This window comes from Protopterus annectens, chromosome 5.part0 (genome assembly GCF_019279795.1).
Source record: "Protopterus annectens isolate FY-2018-M chromosome 5.part0, PAN1.0, whole genome shotgun sequence".
Taxonomy (NCBI): Eukaryota; Metazoa; Chordata; order Ceratodontiformes; family Protopteridae; genus Protopterus; species Protopterus annectens.
Window position 1 is genome coordinate 1526686865 of NC_056735.1, and position 22889 is coordinate 1526709753.

Here is a 22889-nt window from a genome sequence, read left to right on the forward strand (position 1 = left end):
TAGGGTTTAATGCTCACTGCTGACAAAATAGAAGTTGACAAACTGAGAAGACAAATACTTGTGAGGATATGCAAATCATATATGATGAGTAGTATATGTCTCCCTACATCCACTGAAAAAGTTAGTAACTTCACTGGTATTAGGATAGGGAGAAAGTGAAAACACAACTAGCCACAGTAATATATTTCAAGCTGTTGCTGTCTTACATTTACAGAGCATGCCTCCACACACCTAACCCAAAAAGACAGTCAGCATCTGTGTACCTGTCTCATTTCAGACTGGGGTGATATTGACAAACAGCATATTTCAACTTGTTGTTGTCAAACGTATATAAACAGCATGTCTCTTTGGCATCTCCCAAAAGACAGCCAGTGGTGTATGCATATGATGTTTGATTGTGAAAAAAAGTAAAACAAAAATAATGATCAGAATAACAATTCCAGTTTGTTACTCCTAGATAGCACACTGCTCCTATTCAAGCTATAGTAATTCGCTGAGTTCACTTCAGACGTTTGCAAGGAAAGTTAAAAAAAATAATGACCCCATAGCCCTAGCCCACCACAAACTATAGAAACCAGCACAGACTTCTGAGGTTTTGGGGGAAAATTAAAGACATAAATTCATTGCCCTAGCACTATAACACCACCACCACCAAACACACACACACACACACACACACACACACACACACACACACACACACACACACACACACACACACACACACACACACACACACACACACACACACACACACACTACAGTAACTTTCTGTGACACCTTAGAGCAGGACCATTTTAGACAAAGTGGAGCTCAGGGTAGAGATCTCTTCAAAGCCTGTGTACTGTTCAGACATTTGATTGTGATAGAAGAAGATGGCCATGTAATATTTTTCACATTTTCTCCACACAAATAGTTGCCACACATTTAGGTGTCCCAAGTTGCATCACACAAATCTCATTTGTCCTGCAAATCCAGAATAATGAGCAGGTAGCAATAGACAACTGGTCATTTCCTCCACAAAAAAACAAAACAAAACAAAAAAAAAAAACAGCAATTATAGCTACATTGTATGTGCATACCTCAAATGTCAGGTTAAAGTGTCCATCTTACCTCACATAAATGCATAGTCGCCATACAAAGCCAGATAGTGACAGTTTAAAATGAACAAACAACAAGAGGCTGACAATTTCAGCTGGCAGCTCCCACCTCCATCTTGCACTTGCACCTACTTCTGTGTGCACTTCAGATAATGGTGACAAACATTGATGGTTGTGTATTGTGTACATGCAGTATTCCATGCAAATAGTATTCAAACATTAAAGTATTCCAAGTTGCTTCAAATAAATCAGTAATATTGAAATGCCAGAATAATTAGCAAAGAGCAGACATAAGTCATACTCCCTCACAGATAAGCCATAATTTCATATTACTCAAATCAAAGCAGTAGTCCTGTAATGAGCAAAGAGCAGCCATCCATCTCTCACACACACACACACATACACACACACACACACACACACACACACACACATGCATGCACGCATGCACGCACACACATGCACACACCACAGACAGCCCAGCATTTTTCATGTTTCTCTTCATGTTTTACATGAACAAGCTTTTTATGATGAACAAGAAGTATGGGACTCCAATTATCTGGCATTTCTGACTGAATGCAATCAAGCAATTTACTAGAAAATGAAAACAACTTACAAGGGACAGCCAAGCAAACATACAAGCATACTGAACAAAAACAGGATCATTTTGCAAAATTAGGGACAGCGGAGAACTGTGAAGCATATCTGGTTGCCTGCCTGTAACAGGAAGAAACTTAGTTTAGCCTTGACTTCTGACTGCAGCTACTCACTACCTTTTAAGTGAGGACTTCTTGCTTCATCCAGCCTATCATCTGCCTATTCACTGTCTAGGTTGATTATGGGTGGACTGTGGAGCAGGACAAAAAGTCAGTGGCCCAGCCTACAACATTTCCTCCTAGGAAAGTGCTCTCACTGTTCTAGGTAGGGGAGCCTTTTGGGTATTTATTTATTTTTCTTAAATTAAAGAAAGAAAAGTAAAGGAATGGAACATTTCTTTACTTTAAGAAAAATAAACCCTATAAGCTGCCCAGTAACATTTTTTTTACTTTAAGAAAAATAAAATCCTGAAAAGCTCCCTAACAGAGAAGTGAGAGATTCACCTTAGGTGGCCATCTAGTACACATATATGTAAAGCCATCCAGGTTCATACTGGTATATTCCAAAAAAGCTTTGTTTTTGTGAAATTTTGTAGAACATGCACATTCCATGATGCAACTCAAGTTGAGGTATATCTAACCCAAGTTCAATATGATAAACAGGAATAGTAACTCATGCCATTTTATTGCCTCCTTAGACTCCTCTTCTCTGAATCCAAATACACTCATTGCTTTTTGACAAATATAAAGGCATGCAATGTTATGCCTGATGGTAACCATAAAATATTTCAACAGTCTAATGGAAAAAAAGCACTTATAATGCTAGCCGCCCTCTTCCAGAATCTAATCCTACATAAAAAAATGGAGTTAGCTGAGAAGCAAATAACCTTAATCCTGAACAATCTGATTCTCTCGTTCCCCAATTGCAAAAAATATCCAATTATTTTAGGTAGAAAGTTTCTCGGCAAGTAAGCAAGAATTATCAGTTTTGTATGCCTTTAATGTACAGTAAACTCTCAGTTAACTGGAACGTAAGCAACCAGAAAAAAAAAAATCGAAGAAATACAGTACAATTTTCATGTGTTGCACTTTCTGTTTCCCCCCTCACAGAAACATACCTTACATTTTTAGAGTTTTAGAGTTTTAAAAAGAAAGATAGGAATAAATTCCCTCTCTCCCCAACCTAAGAACAAGTCAAACCAAACAAATAGTATAGGGTACAGTATTAATCAGACCTAGTTTTAATAGTAACACCAGAGACTACAGTTATTTGGCATCTACCAATCCCCATGGGTGCCGGTTAACCGAGAGCTTACAGTATCACTGCTTTAAATCCAGCAGGTAATCTAGGTTTGCACTTGTCATCATGAGATGAGCAATCATAATCTTGATACAATGTAGCCATTAGGAATATCAATGCTTATGATTAAAGCAGAGCCACAGCCAGCTTTTCTGTGCCTAGATGAGGAGCAAAAAAAAAGTCCATTCTCTTTTCTGACACTCCTCCCATCCCCTAAGGAGGGCTGCCAATTCCTCCGCAGTGTCTGCTCTCACATCAATGAGGAGAAAAATAAATAAGTAAAAACAGATCTGTTTTTGAATAGTAAAGGTACTCTTACTACAAGTATTGCCATTTATTTCAGGTCGCATTCATGGACCTGATCTGATTTGTTTAAGATTTACTGTTATACAATTAAAGTAGAGCTGTTAGGCTGTACAGGTTACTGCAGCATGGGAGAGCTCTACCTTAATGCACAATAAACGTTAGTTCTATTCTACTAATGCACTTGAGATGCATAAAGTGCAATGACTGGAATACCCAGATTTAAAATAGTTTATATCCAGATGTAGGACTATAACATTTATACCCTCTAAGAGTTTTGTCAATGAGCACAGTAATAAAAGGCTAAAGAATAGCTAAATGATTAAAATAGACCAAATGAGTTAAGCATTACTTTATATGTAAAGCATAAATCAGAGTTATGAAAGCATGCTTAGATAACTTATTATTAGCGATAAACACACAAAGGACACACCCTTCAGTATTCACTTATCCCATAAAGTGAACATACTGGTGAATGCTACAATGTAAGAACTCCTGCTACATGCTTAAACTAACCAATTGGTTAAGTGGTAGAGCAAATATTTATAATTGTTCACTAAGTCACCCAGATCCGATGAGCCCATAGATAAGCTGGTGTCAAAGGATGGATAAACAGTTATTTATCAGAGATACAGGACTGTCATAGTAGTGAACTTAGGCATTGACTAACAGGCTAATGAATCAAATGTGAAGTAGTCGGATCATAACACTTCCAGCTATATATGTATGTATGTGCAGTCACTGGCTTCAGTCATCTAGGTAAGAACTCATGGTAATATCACATGATAACTAACCCACCAACTTGGAAAATTAATCAGCGATGAAATCTAAACTGTTACTCATAGTTCAGGACTTTACATTTATGAAGCAGTCATCCAAAAGGAACACCGTTATGCATTTAAGCAATAATCTAAGAGCAGCTTATTAGTGGTGAGTAAAGAAAAGCAAATTAATTTTGAAAAACATGCATGTTTACAGCAAAAGTACTTTATAAGTAAGAGTTAAGTACATATGAAGTACTACATGAAAGCTGCAGGCTTCTTATTACTTCAGAAGTATTTGGTTATTGTGGACAGGCACAGCTATCCACAGTCTTGGCTGAAAAATAAACTAAGGCAAGCAGCAAACTGCATAGCTGTTATTATTAATATTTAAAAATTAAAGGGATTTAGCATGTTTTATATGTGGGTATCCTTATGCGGACTCCTGCTGTTTAATGTAAAGAATATAAAGGGGAAGACACGAAAGCATGAAAAATGGAAGGCCTAACAAAGAAGGAATCACAGAAGGAAAACATCAAGATGGCTGTGATAGAGGATGTCAGAGAGGAGGAACACTATGTTTTTGGTGGGGGATAGACCCCTCCCATTTTTTCAATTTTTTTTTTTTTATATAAGAGGGTAATATGGATGGATGGGAAATAGATAAGAAGGTTTAGGAGAAAGGATAAGCGAAGAAGGGCTGGGAAGGTGCCAGCATGAGGCCAAGTCCATATGTCCTCAAATGCTCCCACTGCCAGATAGTATTGCAGTGAAGGACCCTGATGTTGAGGGGGTAAGGATCTGTGGTGGGGGGCATTGGTTTGCACCAGCTGGGGCAGTGTGTCTTCAACACTCTGAAGAGAGGCTACAACTGACTGAATCCATGTGTCCATGACTTCCCGCAGCATATTCTCAACAAAGTCTGAAGCTTCCATTTAGTGAGGCCTGACAGGCTGCTGCATAATGGGGTACCTGCAGGACCACTACCACCACCCCGACCCTGTGAGGATGTCCCCAGATAGGCAGAGGGTGACAGCTCTCTAACCTGGGGGGCATATGCCTGGGCCACTCCAGAGGATTTTGGATCTGTAAAAAAAAATAACATAAAAGGGAGAGAAATAAAATAATAAAGTAGAAATGAATACATAACTAAAATAAAAAATATATACTCAATACATTCACATATCATGTTACATTGTATTCCGTTTCTTACTGTAAAAATTTTTATTTTCACTAAAGTAAAACAGAATGCACAGGAAGTGCTTATGCAGAATTTCGATGAAATTTTATGTGAAGTGCTTATCCTTACTTGGCTGGAGAGTGTACAGATAACATTTTCTGGTTGGATTTACATGTTACAATCCACTACACAAACATAATGATCATCTCTGTGCCTGATATGCATCTGTTTGGAATATTGTACTGAAAACACCTTTTATAAATACTCATATCTTATAAAATAAGTTAAAGAAAGAATACTTCAGTTTATATAGGTTCATAGGTGTGTACTAGGCTAATGATCCTGAGGCCTTTACAAGCCTAGCCATAGGACTACCCTGGCATTGTGCCACCCAACCTTAGTTCCCAGTGCCTCTGTCGAGTAGAGCCACTGGAGTGATACCCATGGTGAATTTTCCATTTTCCATCCACTCATCAAGATTTCTCTTGAAGAGGGCCACTGAGGTGCTCTGCTTGTCATGTATGGGACGTCTGTTCCATAGCATGGGCAGTCTCTGGGTTATGAACCTCTCCCTCTAGTATGTTCTGTCGATTGTGGTAATGAGGTTGAGGTCTCTGGAGTGTTTGGGATTGGGATTTCTTTAGATGTAGCATTTCTAACAGATCTGGGTCATACATGGCTTTGTAAGTCAAGCAGAGATCACCTCTAAGTAGGCGATATGAGACGGAGAATAGTTGGATATTGAAACATACTGAATGCACTGTAGTGATTCATTTACCATACAGTATAAATCATTTTTTTATACATTAGTAAATTCAGTTAAAGTCAGAATGCTGCACTTACATATTGACATATCTCTCACTCTTGGTTACAGTAATTTACTGAATACACTCTAGTGCTTCAGTTACCATGCTTTAGAAATAAGTTTCCTATATTTATTAATGAAATCAGTAGAACACACAGTACTATTTAGTTCTTTATTCAAGCTTACTAACTTCATTAATCAGCTTTGTGGTTCTTCTTTCCTACCATCACTGGCTATTAGCTCCTCAGCTATAAAGAAAAGGGACACGACACTTGCTTACCTATATTTCACTTCTTTTTTCTTTAATATTACTAAAATAACTAGTACTTATTTGCTAGGCTTTCCATTCACTGCTGTACCTGCTCACTCTGCATTTGTTGAAATGTATATTTCTATTTTAATTCTCATATTGTACCAATCTTCTCTTTACTGTAAGTTATAAACAAACTGATAGACGTTTGATGGAATGGTGTTTGAAAATACTGTGATTTGCATGTAACAGTCTGTGAACTGTGTTCAGCCACAAGATGTTCACACAGAAAAATATAGTAATTCAAGGAAGTTTTCAGTTCCTCAACTGTACAAAAGTATGTGGTTTTAAAGTTTTCTGCCCAAGAATTCTAAGCATATAATGGTGATGACTTGAAATGTTTACAGATGTTATACAGAATGATATCTGTACAGATGGTGTTAGATGGGCAGTGACTGTTATTTATTCATGTAGTAGAGCAGCAATTTTATTGTTGGGAGTTGCAGAAATACATATTCCTATAGAAGTTATTATCCATCTGATTATGAGGTTATCCCTTCTTGATCTGCCATCAAGAGACAACAAATTATTTTTCATTGCCTTGATGCAAGAATACAATTGACTGATTCACCTCACCAGACATTGTATTACAATAGTCCTCTGTTGTGAATATTCCCTTTTCATATTCTAGAACACATGGCCCAGGCCACATAGCATACACTTCATGGGCATATCATTTTGAAAGATGTAAATGAAAAAGTATAATGGAGCTTGCTCTTATTTCAAAGCTTCAGCAATTATGTATGCTCCAAACTCAAAACGAATGTCACAATTACTGTATGTACTAACACAGAGATCAAACAGATATCATGCATTTAGGGTGCAAAGGTAATTGTACATTTTTGAATTGAATAAAGAGTAACACAAGTAGTGCCCTCACAATCTGTTACCCAGGGTTTAATTGCAGTACAAATAGTCTCAATATATAGGATAAGGTCTCATTATTTTCATATACCACCAAATTAAAAGAAAAGTTTGTATTTCAAACACTTAATACTTGTGCTTTAATAGTGGTCAAATGACTAGATGCAAATTGTTTGTCTGGAGATATCCACCCAGGCACCAGTTTTCTAAGAAAGGAACCTCAAAAACTGCATACGTTCAATTCTGCTGATAGTATGTAGAGTGAGACTTTAAGACCAAAGATGAGTTATATCATATATTCTATGAAGTATAACATTAGACATGAATTGCTCAGTTCGAGTTGATATAATACTTTCAAAGTTTTGAGCATTACCTTGTAGTGTCTCTGGTTACAATAAGCTAGCAGGAAAGGTACTTCCAAAGAAAAATGTCTAGTGAATGTGTTTGATTAAACAAGGAAAAGAGGCACATATACTTGATTTCCATCCCATCAGCATATATGTGTTGACAAAAGTCCAAACATATATATAACTTTCCATTCAACAGCAATATGTCACATCTATAACCTGTTGGTTATATTGATAGCACTGCTCCAAGCTGCCTGGTGCAAACATGTTGACCGCAGACTACTATCCCAAGCTAAATGATTAAATAGATGTTTAGCAGCCCAAATAAAACATGCTGTTATTATCAAATATTCACCAGCTGGTACTATTCTAGAATAGCTTGCATTATCAGAACCAAGTAATTCTGACTCTCACCCTTAACCAGAAATTAAGACATGCAGTCCAACTGAATGGTGTATTGCATAGACCTGACCGGCTACATCAGTGCCATGTGAATGACCTACTCAGAATGAATATTTATGAGACTGTTTTTTGTCTGATGAAGTAATGTGGATCATTACGAAAGGGCTTACACTCATACTTGTGTATTTTACGAGTGGACTTACTACCTTTCGTCATTTCTGGGTTTTTTTTTTTTGTTTTTTTTTGCGATTTATGAGATTTTGTATATAAACTATCTGCATTTATCCACAGTGTCTGCATACAGCTGAATCATTTGAAAATAACTGACTTAAATTATATGTTGTTTTAAAGAAAAAAAACACTCAAAAATAGAAAAAATAGACCTCAACATGAACTTGGTTTTATAAAGTTTATTAAACTATAAGGGAAGATAAAAAAATATTTTCACATAAACAATCTTATTCAGTAATCAACAGCTGCATTCAGTGACTGGAAAGCAATTCATTTTTGTTGAGGAATCAGTGTATCACTCTTCTTGAAGAGTATTAATTTTATCCAATAATGAATCAGCTAAGGCCAGGCAGATTGCAGATGGCATTACATTTAGAAATTTGTGGGACTGTCATACTTAACTTGAAATATAGTACAAAAAGAAACAAAAAATTTTAAATCTGAATACTGTAGTAAAGAAAGACTGCTGGAGAACAGTATGACAGTTACTGATAAAACAATCAGGCTAGCATACTCATACATTCTATGTCTTCTGAGATATCCTAGGCATGATTCCTTAACAAGAGAATATATGCCCTCCTTAACAGAAGTTAGATACAAACAAAAAAAAAAAAAAGAATTCTGAAGGCAGGAGCATCTGTCATGCAGGGTGCTATATTAATTTTCTCTATCTAATTTGAGAGCAGTTTAGTCAATTCCTTTGACCAACTGAATATCTGTGTAAATGTTGCACTTAAATAGAATTCACCTTATGGGATACAAGGCCAATGTCTGGCATAGAAATCTCTAGCATATACAAATGAGAAATTTTAATGTATTGTTCACTAATTCCAAGGGCAGGATTCACAAAACCTCTGTGTAAGAGTTAGCAAGTCTTACACGGAGGCTGCAGTTAAACGGTGTGATGTCAGCATGCCATGCATATTCATGAGGGCATGCTGAATCACACCCTAGGCTAACACAGTCCATGTAGGAAAGTAGGGGGCGTGTCCGCATGGTGAGTCCTGCAAAGGGACATGCCCCCAGAAGAATCACAGTCCCGAAAGGAAACGCCCACAAGCGAGTCCGCGGAAATGTTAGGAAGCACAACAGCACACATGCCCCCACAGACTATAAACCCAACTGTAATGTAAAATGTAAAAATCAACAGTTTAATTTTTTTTTTATAATTTCAAAAAAGTTTGCCCGTAATTGCACTCATTTGTGCGGGTGTGCCCTTTTACTTATTGGAAAAGCATATAAGATCTAAATATGTAAATTAAGCCAAGTAGCAATAGCGTAGTGGTAGAAACGCCGGCCAAAGAGGAGGTAGTCATGGTTCGAGCCCCAACAACATCACTTGCTATTTTTAGTGAAATAAGCACGAAACAATCACCTGACATATATGTGTATATATATATATATATATATATATATATATATATATATATATATAAAACTATAATTTAAGTAAAATGAAATGAAATGGGCCATGTATTTTTGGAGAAATCAGACACAATAAAAAAAAAAAATGTTATAAGTGCCCATAGCTGAGCAGTGCTCTAACAAGCTGAGTATGATTGCCCGCAGGTGAGCAGTGGTTTAACAGGTGTAATATGAGTGCCCGGAGTTGAGCAGTGCTCTAACACGCTGAAAATGTGTGTCTGTAGTTGAGCAACAGTTCTCATAGTGTAATATGCATGCTCATAGCCAAATAATGGGTTAACCAGCGTAACCCCTTTGCGCGGAGCAGTGCAGCGTGCCAACCGGCTTACCGGCAGGCAACGTTGAACAACCTGTATCAAAGCCGCCTTTACACAGACACACCTCCTAGCCTGTCTAGACAGTAGTAAAATAAAAAAAGCAATGCCCAGTCTTGAACCCAGGATACTGTGCATCATAGTCAAAGTACTGAACCACTAAGCCATGATAGCTGTACTGAAAAGTGCAGTATTAGCATATATATAGGAATGAATGGAAATAGAAGCATGACAAAGCATGTTTTTTTAAGCTGATACAATTCCAAAATGGCCAATCACAGATAAGTGCGTGAAAAATGGCATATATAAGCCCCATAGGTGGGAATACACAGCAGAACTGATTGTGGAACCTATTTGCAGTCAGGATGGCAGGTGTGGGAGAGGGCAGTCACTTCTGAGCACAGAGGTGGGGTGTTGAGGAGTCCAAATATATGGTTTGGCTCCTAGTCCACAATCATGAGGCTCAAGTCACGCAGGGCCAGGTTCTGTGGGGAGCGTACAAGGCAGAGGCATGGAACTGGTTGGCACATGATCTCACCAGTGCCACAGGCATACCAAGGACTGGTGAACAGGTCCGTCACCACCATGCGGACCTGAAGAGACAAAAGCAGGACCAACTGAATCATTGGATCCAGGAGGCCCGGCAAATGCCCAACGCCCCACTACTGAGTAAGTATCCATGTAATTACGTATGTAAGAAATTATCCTAGCTGATATTATGGAAATGTATGTTCCAATATTACTTCATTTATATTACAGCTGCAGGTGTGCATTCCGTGAATCGGCGAGCCTATGGTGATAGGCTGGAGCGGTTGCGCCACCAGGCAGGTTAGTAATTATTTTTCTGTAATTGTTATACAATAAAAGTGAGACAGCTTGTAAAAGAGTTCAGTGTAGTTACATATTAATAAAGTTCAAATAACACTAGAAGAAAGATTCTGCTAGTATTGTATGATTAGATAAGTGATGCAGCCTGTAATCCAGAAATAAAAATTAAACAAGTCTGAAATAGAGATTTTCCACCTGTATTGTAATATCAGATAACCTGCTGCAGCCTGAAAAGTAGTGGTAAAGAAGCTAAAGACAATAGACATGTGTCAAATACATCCCCTTATGAAACAAGTGAGTCTGTTGTAAAGGATTGTTGTAACTAAGTAAGACATGTTAATAACACCTAGAATTAAGTACCATCCTGAATTGTAAAAATAAAACAAGTGAGAGTGTGATAAAGAGGTATGAATCGACCAAGAAAGCTGTCATAACTCTTGAATAAAGTATACTGCAGTCAGTAAATAATGAAATGAATGAGACAGCCACAACCAAACAGTGAAATGTTTGTAATAAAGTACTGAAGCTGGAATGTGTCTGTCCCACAATTTGGATATGTTGCTGTACCTTGCAATATGGAGATAGTATGGTTGTATGAAATAATGAACATCCACAGTTGTCTAGAGCCATATAAATCAAATGTAGCAGGATGCTGTACCTGAACACAACCAGATATGAATGTGTATGAATAAAAATGCAATGTAAATTAATGTAGCAGTAACAGTCCCATCTCCAACATTCCTAAGGTTACATATAGGAAACTGTACTAAGACCTGTAGGGTATATATATCTGCAGCTACTAGAGATGTACAGCATATGTGTACGTAGTTGAAGTTGTTAATGAAATATTTCTTCACCCTACCCTATATTCACAAATAATGCCATTCCACAACAAACTGGGTATGTGTATTCACAATTAATTCCTATGGACATTTGTCCTGTTGGTTCAAACATATTTGCATATACGTTGATGCATGTGCCCTGTTCACATATCCAAACCTGATGGCCTGTTGCCATCAATCAACCCTGCATGCTGTTGGATTGTGTACTGTTGGTCAAAATATGCATGTGTTATGCTTGCTGTTCAATGTTTGGAATTCATGGGTGTTTGGTTAATGGGAATACTGATGCATGCTGTTACAACTAATTTTGAATGGTATTGTTTGTTACTAACCCAAAATGTCATAAAATATTGCTAAACATAGGACAACAGGGAAGGCGGGTTCCAGTGGACCCACCTCTCCCATCTCAGCTGGCAAGTGCACCTGGCACTAGTGCCCAGGCCAGAACCTCCTCCAGTGGCCCTGTGCCACCTTCGGGTGGAAGCGCTGCAGGGGATGGAGCTCATCCCCCCCTCTGCAAGCGTGGCAGGAGGAGACCATCCACTCACCCTCCAAAGTGTCCGGTCTGTGGTGCGTAGCAAGATCAGGCATTCTGTGCTTGAACACCTACACCAGCTTGAGGCATGGGTGGTGCAACTCACGGGTGTGCCTGCTGCCCATCCTACACAGCCCCCAGCACAGCCCCATCCTGGGCAGTGAAGGCGCAGTGGCAACTGCCCATGGGTGGGGATCTCAGTTCCACTGTTGCCATCTGTGTGCTCATGGGCTCGCGATATCCAAACATCCGTCCCCGTCAATTGTGTTTCCCCCCCACATGTGTCATACTCCGCCCCTGTATGCGTCTTGTTTGTCTTGTCTGTTAACCTCCCCTACCTACCTCCCCAAATATACCTACTTCCTGTACCTCACATTCCACTCTCACCTGAAAAAAAAATAAAAAAAGGGCACTCTGTTCCCGCAAAAAAATTACGCCCCATACATAGCTGCCGATTTTGCAGACATGTCTGCTGGACATGTGAACTGGTAATTACAATTGGCTGTACAACATATTTTATTGTTCTCACCCCTCTCTCAGGGGTGGAAGGTTTCAAATTTCACACCAAATTACACACATATACACAGCTGTTGCTGATAAAGAAATGGGCAGCTATGGGCCTTTCCTACATCCTTCCTGCAAATCCCGAGCTTGTTTTCCTACTGTCCTACCCTCTTTGTGCCCCCTTTTTCACCACTTTCCTATCTCCCCATTTTCTTTTCTTTCAAAGAAATTAGCGCGTGTGTGCGCGAGAGTAAGCACTTTTAAGCAGTTGTAAGCAGGTGTGCACTTGTGTGCGCTTAGCTAAGTGTGTGTGCGCGAAGCTAAGCGACAGTGCGCATGCGTGAGCTCCGCGCAAACCAGCGTTAATCCGCTTACAACTGCTTAAAAGTGCCTTAGTCACTCTGAATGACAAGGCCTGTAGTCTGCTCAGCAGCAAAATAAAATTCCTCTGTCAGTCTCAAACCCAGGACCTTGGAAACACTAGTATACATGACTTACCACTAAGCCATGACTGATATACAAGAACTTTGTGCTGAAAGCAATATATCATGAAATAGTAGGACTGAATGTAAAGGGAATATAGGAAGGCTATTACACAAAGCTTTTCTTGTATCTTTACTGGCAATTCTTCTGGATTTGTATAACATTAGTGAGAGAAGAGAAACAGCCATGCTAGTAGGTAGCTAGTAATAATGTGACAGTAGCACCTTGCAAACCACACGCACTATCAGAGCAGGATAAACACTGCCATATTTGAATAGGTAAGAGGCCAGACCTTGCAACTGTGACTGATTTACAAGGATGTCCCTGATTTGAAAACAAATGTTAATTGTGCCCCACTGACTCCCTGTGAAATGTACTAACAGTAGGCAGAAAGGTGTGGAATCCCACGTAATGGTAACTGCCAATTACTTAAAGTATGCACTACTTGCATGTCAGAAATGGTGTAGTAATACATATGCTCAAAATACCCCACAGTCACAACTGCAGAATATCTGAAATATATCACGGGTGTATCCCACTGATATGTACCATTCCCTGAGGCTGATAAAAGATACACCTGAGAGTATCTGAGGCCTGCAAGTGTCACAAACTCACAGGCATATCATTCTGTCTGCTGTCACACACTCTGTGAATAGCTGTAGAATAGCTTCCACAAGCACACCCTCATGTAGGAGTACAACCCAGAAATATCAAAGGATGTAGCCAACTAATAAAATAAGGACAGTATAGCAGTTTACAAGCGCTGCATGTGCCTGCTATCCATAACTGTTAGTACAAAGTACAAGGCCCCACTACTGCTCAGCAGCAAAATAAAATACCCTTGTAGGTGTCAAGCCCCACACCTTGGCCAGACCAGACTGCATGCAGTACCACCAAACCACACCAAACATATAAGGAATTGCTGCTGAAAGAAATATAGCAAGTATTACAAGGAGTGAATGTAAATGGAAAATAGGAAAGCCATAAAAGCAACAAATTGCAAGAGCCACTGCTGTATACCAGTTAATCCACAAGACCCACAGGAAAGCACATACTCCCATTTAAACAGTATTAGTATTATTAGGTGTCAGTTAACATACACACTGAGAAGAATGAACTGGAGGAAGCAATAGTCAGGTTTCAGTACAAAATGCATTTCAGTGCCTACAACACAGCCTTAAATATGAGAGACATACCAACCTTTACACTCACAGAACAGTGTCCACAGCATACCAGCATGGTCCCCACCTTGAAAATCTGAAAGGGCTATGCCTACCTAACCTAACATTTTATAGCACTGTCCTGAAATCACAGTGAGAACTGCAATTACCACACAACAGGCTGCATGCAATTAGTAAATGCTGGCTAACAATTGGTGCAGAGGCCATCACATGCACATGTGCAGATACCTACAAAAGCAGCCTGTACTCCCAGTCCACACATGCAATAGTTTCATTGCAACAACCAGAGGGTGAGACAGAGAGAGAGAGAGAGAGAGAGAGAGAGAGACACACACACACAGAGACACAGAGACACAGAGAGAGGCACAAAAATAAATAAATAAATAAATAAATAAAAACCATCAAGCTAACCAGCAGCAGGCCACCAAGCAGCAAGCCATCACAAACAGCAGTGAGAAACAAAGGTAATGTAAACTAATAATCTAATAATCTACATACTGTGAACCCTCTATATGTGTTAGCAGTCTGTATCTATATACATATGAAGATGTGCATAGGGCAGGGGACATACTGTAACTGTTAGTGAAGGCTGGACATACATATGTATTTGAAGGTTGCTATGTGCACATATCAATGTAGGTTGTAGTGCAACGTACAATGTAGGTTGTACAATAATGGATGTTTAGCAGTATGTTAGTGTGTGTATTCATATGTGTAAATAAAAAAAAAAATATATATATATATATATATATATATATATATATATATATATATATATATATATGTATATGTATATTCATATATATATATGTATATATACATAATATGCATATATGTGTACATAGAGAGGGATGTATAAATAGACATATATAGATAGATAGATAGATAGATAGATAGATAGATAGAATATGCATATACATATATATGTGATAGACGCATACATATATAGATATATATAGATACATACACATATACAGACAGATATGAATGTCTAGAGATATGTATGTATATGAATCTCTCTCTCTCTCTCTATATATATATATATATATATATATATATATATATGTACTGAGAGAGGCACATGTGTGCAGATGTATTGCAACAGGTGCCTGGTGACAAAGGCATGGACTGAACACCAGTGTGGATACTGGAGTACCATACCCCATTCCAAAACACTTACACCACTAACCACCACATAGGTGGTTGCCTGCCTACTACTGGATGTGTCAGGAGGGAACATGGGAAACAAGTGTACAATAGCCTCCCCTTTGATATTCACAGTGGCACACTAGTCATGTAATCCCTGTACATGGTACATGTCAGCACAAATGGTGTGTCAGCTAGGGAAATGTAGGTCACTGTACCCCTTTGCACCTCACAATGTCCTACACTGTATGTACCTCCCATGACAACTACATAGGTTCATAGGTTCATAGGTTTATACTAGGCTATCTGCCCTAAGGCATTTATAAGCCTAGCCCAAATGTTTGTGGCTTACGCCACCCCTTATATGAAAAAATACTGTGCCCATTAGTTTGTTGTGCCTCTGTCCAGCAGTGACACAGAGATGATTCCCGGGGTAAACCTACGATCTCCCATCCACAGGTCTAGATTTCTCTTGAACAGAGTCAGCGAGGTGCTCTGCCTCACATGGACTGGGATTTTATTCCACAGCATAGGGAGTCTCTGAGTGATAAATCTATCCCTCCAGCACGTCCTATTTATATCCGTGCTAAGGTTTAAGTCGCTTGCTCTAGTGGTTTTGGTGGAGTTGGATTTTTTGAGGTGGAGCATGTCCATTAATTCCGGGTTGGACATGGCCTTGTATGTCAGGCACATGTCACCTCTGAGCAGATGGTATGCGACTGAATAGAGCTGGAGTTTCTTCAATCTGGCAGCATATGACAGATTTTGGAGTCCCTTTATCCTTTTGGTGAGGAACTTTTGGGGTCTCTCCAATTGCTGCAGATGTCGGGTGAGATACATCCCAAATGGGGCATTGTACTCGATCATTGGTCTGATAAGTGAAGAGTACAGGGGAACAATGACCTCACTAGATCTGGATGTGAATCCCTTCATGATCAGGTGGGCAATGTAGAAGGTCTTTCTAACCACTTTAGCAATGTGAGTGTCAAAGAAAGGCCACTGTCAACCTGGGTCCCCAGGTCCCTGATAACCTCTTCTGTGCTTAGTGGATTGCCACCTATATGGTAGCTTGGGGTTACCTTGTTTTTCCCGAAGGGTATGACTATACATTTTTGGCGTTTAACTTCAGGCCATGGCTCTGGCACCAGCTATCTGTTTCCGTGAGTCCCTTCTGAAGGATATCCGTGTCGATGCACTTTCCACTATGGCCCAGTTTGCAGTCGTCTGCAAACTTTGTCAGCCAAAGTCCTCCCATGCTGGCCTGTACTTCTGAGAAGTAGATGCCAAACAATAGGGGCCAAGGACCGAGCCCTGTGGGACACCACTTGTGACTGGCTTGGAGTCTGACACAGCGCCAGCAACTCTAACCCTGTGGGTTCTGTCCTTAAGCCAGTTTGCAACCCATCTTGTGACATATGGGTTTACATTTAAGCTGGTAAGTTTTCTACAATACCCGAGTGGGGTATTGTGTCGAAAGCCTTTGCAAGGTCAAGGTAGGCTGTATGGACTGCCTTTCCCTCATCAATGGCCTTGGTGACTGTTTCGAAGAAGTCGACCAAGTTCAAAAGGCATGATCTTCCCTTGACAAAGCCAAACTGGGTCGGGTCCAATGTCTGCAAGTCCCCTATATCTTTGTTTATGAGCTCCATTATGATCCTCTCCATAGCTTTGCAGACTAGACTTGTTAAGCTTATGGGGCAGTAATTACCAGGGTCCATAGAGGCACCGCCTTTGTGGAGTGGGACCACAGTTGCCGTACGCCACTCCTTGGGCATGTATCCTGTGGTAAGGCTGAGATTAAACAGCTGCCTTATGTGCAGGGTTAATTCCTCATTTAGCTCGTGTAGCACACAGCCGAGGACACCATCCGGTCCCATTGATGCTGTGTTTTTAGCTTTAGAGAGAGCTTTCACCTGCGCATTTGAGATGTCCGGGAGGCTACACTCGGCTGGGATAGTTATCTCTCCTTTAGGGGAGGGGGGTGAAGTTTGCACTGAACCTGTCTGCCAGTATATTGGCAATGTCTGTGGGTTCAGTGATTTTTGTATCATTTTGGACTAATTCTGAGCATATCTGGGAGTTTCCACCCAGGTTCCTAACATAGCTGAAAAAGGCCTTATGATTGTCCTTTGAATCCATGGCAATTTTCTCTCAAAATTGGCCTTAGTTGATTTTATGAGTGCTCGTAATTTTTACTAATAATGATCAGGGGTGACTTCCTTTTATGGATTTTGTTCTATCATGTAATAGCTTTCTCCTCTTATTGTAAAGTTTGTTAATGGCTGGGGTCCACCAGACTGGACGTTTGCCCTTTGTGGAAAGAGTCTTGGTTTTATTTGGGATTGCCTGATCCATGCAGTCCTGGAGGTGTTCATAGAAGGCATTTGTAAGGGCTTCTGCAGCTTGGGTTGTGGTTTCCTCTGGCTCAGGGGCCTTGAAGGATACCACACCAGTCTTGAGTAGTGTGAAGTTTGCTTTAGAGAAGTTCTTCACTATGGTCTTTTTGTTTGGGGTGGGCGGGATGTGGATTTCCAGTGAGATTAGTTTATGATCAGATCTCACCAATGAGGGATATACTTCCGGTGTGGAGCATTTTGCCCCCATGTTTGTGACAATGAGATCTAGTATATTTTCTCCTCTCGTGGGAACAGTGACTAGCGGTTCCATGGCATTTGAATTTATGAACTCCAGGAACCGTTGGGCTAGAAAGTTAGGGCTTGAGTAATGTTCCCAGTCTATATTCGGGTAGTTGAAGTCACCCAATATGATGGTGTTTGGAGATACATTTATACCCTCCAGTGTCTTCAGGAAGGCTGTGTGGGGTTCCTGAGTTTGAGAGGGTGGCCTGTAGCATGCTACAATTTGTAGAGCAGTTTTGCCTATGGTTAGTTGCACCTGGATGGTTTCAAGCTTAGTGCATTGCCACCAACCTGGAGGTGTGGGTATACCTTATGAGTATGGATACACCCCCCCCCCTTTGTGGTGTGGTCCGGGTTTTGGGGCCGGAAAGCATGATATGAGGTAAAACCTAATAGTGCCGGGGTGCTCTCAGGAGCCTTGAACCAGGTTTCAGTTACAGCACAGACATCGATGTTCTCCATACTGAGAAGGGCCTCGAGTGCGTGCATTTTGAGATTTAGACTTCTGGCATTGAGCAGCATTACCCTCAGTTTCTTCCCATTTTTGTTTTCTAGGGTGGTAGGTTTAGAATTTGAGCCTTGCCTAAAAAGGCACTATGGGGGTGGCAAGAGCCTTGGCCAATATCCGGAATCCCAGGGGTGACAGGTGCAAGCCATCTCTTGCGAAGCAGCGTGGCTTGTCAAGCATGTCATCCCAGGCAGACAGACACTGGATCCCCTTTGAATGACACCAGACATTAAGCCAATTGTTAAAGCTGATCATCTTGTCTCTATATTGTGGCATCATTCTTGGTGAAGGAAGGATACTGCTCAGGGTTAGGTCATACCTGCCTGGGCTACATAATCAGAGAGCTCCTCTATGTCTCTTTCATGTAGTCCAGGGAGGTATCTCAGGTCGTTCACACCAGCATGGACAATGACTGTGTCATATTTGTACTTGCCGTGGAGTGACCAGTGCTTGTGTTATGTGGCGGATTCTAGCACCCGATAGGCAGCTTACTGTGACCCTCTCCTTGTTCAGCCTGGTGAGTGGGACGTCAGTGTGTCTGACTATGGAGTCACCTATGACAAGTATGTTTGAAGTTGTATTTGGCCTTAAGGGCTGTGACTGCTTTGCACACTGCTTTTGTGGTTTATGTGTTGCTTGTGGGGTGTCTTGAGGTAGCAGTTGTTTGGGTGTCTTCTTTGGAGGCCTCTGCTGTTTAGGTAAATTTTTACTCAGAGCCTCCGAGTATGTCTTTGTGTGTTTATGTGTTTGATTCAGTGGAGTGGTAGCATTATGTGAGGCTGGTTTTGTGGTGTGTGTAGTTGCCTTCTCCTCCTGTCTGGTCTTGCCAGTCCTGAGTTGAGAGAGCTCAGCCTCCAGTTACTGAAATTGGTTCACCTTGTTTGCTCTAGCATAGACTAGATCCAGGCCTGCTGAATCTAGCTTTGTTTATATGCTTGTTGTTTGTTTGCTTGTTATTTCCCTGGAAGCTAATTCCACCTAATACGCAACTTCTCAGCGCTTCTGTGGATCACTAGTGATATCTGCATTGCTTACTGTACTTATTTCCTTGTTTCACTTGAAAGAAAGTTACTGTTTGTCGTTTTTGCATTTAGTTACTTGTAACACATTGCACTCAAGTTACCTGGCACTTGCTCACTAAAGCAATTATATAAGTCAGCACTAAAAATTAAAAGCACTACACCCTCACTCCCCACTGGCCCTTGTTTTCAATTAAGGATTTCCCAATATTATTCTAGCATGTCCAAAGGTCAGTTGTCAATCTCCTCTCCGGTCCAGCTGGTGAATCTGGGAATCTTGAGGCAATGTTATAACTGCCTCATGTACACAAACAACCCTCTCCTCCTCCCACATAACACAAATACTTGCGAGAGATGCAGGACACAGTCATACCTAACAAACAGTGATAATGCCCTCAAACACATTACCTATGCAGAGTGACTGACAAAACCACAGAAAGAGTGCCTTTCATACTACCTACACAGAGGTTACCACTGCTGGACATACATAGTTAAGTCACACCCATAACAGTTGTCCAACAACCATGGTAACACCTCACAATATCCCCAGCCTGAATGACCTATGTCTGTCACCCTTGGCACCGCAGTAAAGAGCACATGGTGGAGGTACAGGTTCCTACCCACAAATAAGCCATACCCTGGAGTAAACCACCCAGCATTAAGAAGCAAGGCTCCTCATTAGTAGATGTCAGACATACCCCTGTTGAATGTTATGCAGATAGGTAATATGCCATATGAGTCACCCTGTGTAACTGTTTGACAGGAGCAAGTACAATCACATTACATGTGTACCAAGGGGCAGGGTAGCATAACAGTATGCTGCTGTAGGCCCAGGGCCAATAGCATACTACCTACCTATGACACAATGCACACACACACATATACTCATTGCAATACCAACTATGTGAGGTGGAATGAGTGTGCCACTGACTGTGTGCAAGGTCTGTAATGTTGTGATTGCTCAGCATGACTTTGTGTCTGTCATGGTAGTGTGTGTCCTTGGTGTGAGGCCAGAGAAAGATGCGTCAGGTATTGGGATACAAACATACTACATTGCCATATGTTGTGCTGTGGTTCCTTGTATGTGACTGTGGTGTAGGTAAGGGTATGGCCACAAAGACTAGGGTGCATTACCATTGAAATCTTTACTGTGCATTGCATGCATTGCATGGGTTGACACTGTTCCCATTACCTTGATACAACCCCCCAGTGTGAGGTTGTGCATTCGACCTCAAACAGTGTGCCGACTGCTGGTGTATACTAGTTTGTTGTATGGAGTGTGCCAGGCACTGTCACACAGTTGTTGGCTGAGCACTGATATGTGGTCATTTACATGTTTATCCCCCAATAGACAGACAGATGCTATATATGGCAGTTCAGTGATATCACTACAGTAGAGTATTATGTGTGCCATATCACTTGCTCACATATTTTTCTTTTCCTTCCAGGGCAATGGTGCACCAGTGCAACCCCTCGTACTCTGCTGCAGAGGAAGAGGAGATACACCAGAGCCTGGTGCGAGATTTTGCCACACTCTTTTCCCGCACCAGCCAGAACCAGCAGGAGAGGGCTGCACTGTGGCAAGACTTTGTCCGTCGGGTAAATGACATAGGCATGCATAACCGGACATATGAGCAGGTACGCCATCACTGCAGTGATTTAATTAGAAATGTCCATCAGTGTGCATCTGATATCCACAGGCAACAGTTTGCCACAGGTGATGGGGCGGCTATACACCCCCCCCCTCACCAGACTGGAGGGGCTCCTCCTAAGTGTTGTGGCTCCAGCCCAACAACAACAACATCCGCAGACATGTGTAATGATGGAGGCTGGAGCCACCCAGCATGTGGACATGTAACGTGCAGGTAACATGCCATATCTATAGTTGACTGTTCTCTACACTGGTAGTTTATGCATGTGTGAGATGTATACTGTGTTTGTAGCTGTTATCCTGGAAATTATTGTGCAAGAGTGATATTCTCAATATCAGCAGTAGACCTGTGAAAGCCAACTGTTGTACTACTGAACTGTATCATACTCACAGTATCAATGGCACAGTTGTGCCCACTGACAATAAATGTCTTATTTGTGCAGGTCCCTCTGGTGTAACAGCAAGGCAGCCAATCCATGCTGGTGAGTGTGTAATAACAGTACTTTTAATAATAATGATAATAATAGTAATAATACCCTCAAACAGTATTTCTATGTGTTTGATTGCAGGTGTGTTTGTGTCTGTGTGTTTGTATCTCATGTACTGAGGAGTGTGCATGTGCCCATGTGTGCATGTGTGCAAGTGTGCATGTGCCCATGTGTGCATGTGTGCAAGTGGGCATGTGCCCATGTGTGCATGTGTGCAAGTGTGCATGTGCCCATGTGTGCATGTGCCCATGTGTGCATGTGTGCATGTGTGCATGTGTGCATGTGGGCATGTGCCCGTGTGCATCTGTGGTAACATTGTGTACACATTGTAAACTGTGTTTCCTGTCTTCCTCTCACAGGTTCTGGTGTTGCTCTGGTAGTGTGCAGCAGGAAACATGAATCCACTGCTGGGGATAGTGATAATGATGATACATGTGTAATAGCACAGGGAGGTGTGACAGGGTCTGTTGTTGGTCAGCCAATTGACAGTACACAGCAGTCAACCCCATCAATGTGCACAGTCATCCTGCCAATACATCCATTGTCACCAATGTCCTTAGGTGAGGGACAGCATACAGTGAGCATTGACCAGGGTAATGTGGTATCAGTGGCACATGCATCCCCTCACAGCAGCCATGGCCAGAGTCCTGACATGGTACCACACAGGCAGATATCCAGGGGTTCTCGTGGGAGCATCCATGGTCGTACTGCCCCTGTCAGACGTACCCACAGAGGTCTTTCAACCTCAGCTATGTTCCGGGCTGTAATGCAGGCACAGGCACATATGGAACGGTACACCAAACAGGGTCTTAGAGAGCTGAGAGCACATCACACTGCTATGAATGACACTATGTGTGACGTTGCGGTGCCATCCGTAATTTCACCAAGGTCATTGACAGACGTTGGGGGGACACATTAGATCTGTTCCACAACTACATGTCCAGGAGCCAGGGCAATGCAGGACAGTTGAGGCGTTGACATGGACGTATGCCAGCAACATCAACAGCTGGCAGTCGTCGCGGACGACAACAAACCCATAGCCGCTCCCATAGTGCCAGTACCAGCACCAGCAATGCTGGGTCTATGCTGTCATCAGACCGCCCTAGGAGACCACGTGCACGTGGCTC